General features: G+C 53.8%; 1 long non-coding RNA gene across 1 annotated transcript; it reads right to left on the bottom strand.

Moving 5' to 3' along the window:
* Positions 1 to 31: 31 nt before the first annotated feature.
* On the bottom strand, positions 32 to 500 carry LOC104994508. The gene is made up of 2 exons (XR_825951.1): positions 462 to 500; positions 32 to 375 (listed from the first exon to the last, which is right to left on the bottom strand). It is a non-coding gene; the product is annotated as an uncharacterized LOC104994508 (long non-coding RNA).

Below are 500 nucleotides of genomic sequence, written 5' to 3'. Positions count from 1 at the left end.
CCACTCTGGGACATGAGAAAGAGACACAAGCTGCAGACTTTTCAGCTTTTATTACAAAAACAAGGGTGATTCCAGCCCAGTTTTCCAATAAAAGTCTGCAACTCAAAGTTTGACTTGGTCACAGCTTCTCTGGCTGGGGAGTAGGGCTGGTAGACAGGTGCAAGGCTTCGCTTTGACCACCCAACATTTCATTTTCCCCCGCCCCACGCTAGACACCTGATGCAAGTATAAGTAGGTCTTGCAGCTGCTCACTGGGCCTCATTGAAGCGGGTTCACCATTGTCTTGTGCAGCGTCTCCTTGTAGGACTCAGTTGACGTGACCCCATAGGAGCTGCCTCGGGCACCCAAGCCAGAGCCCCGCACCCGTGTCTGGGCCTGTGTGAAGGAGGAAAACTCTGTTAGTTAGCCAAGGCTACAGTGGAGAGTGCTGGAGGATGGGGACGGGATCCCAGCAGGCTCACCTCAATGGGAGTCACAATGCCCTGCTTCTTGCGGCCCAG

The sequence above is a fragment of the Bison bison genome, unplaced genomic scaffold (assembly GCF_000754665.1).
Source record: "Bison bison bison isolate TAMUID 2011002044 unplaced genomic scaffold, Bison_UMD1.0 scf7180017500616, whole genome shotgun sequence".
In the NCBI taxonomy this organism is placed as follows: Eukaryota; Metazoa; Chordata; class Mammalia; order Artiodactyla; family Bovidae; genus Bison; species Bison bison.
Note: the sequence above shows the minus strand (reverse complement) of the source record. Positions and strands in the feature narration are given on the sequence as shown.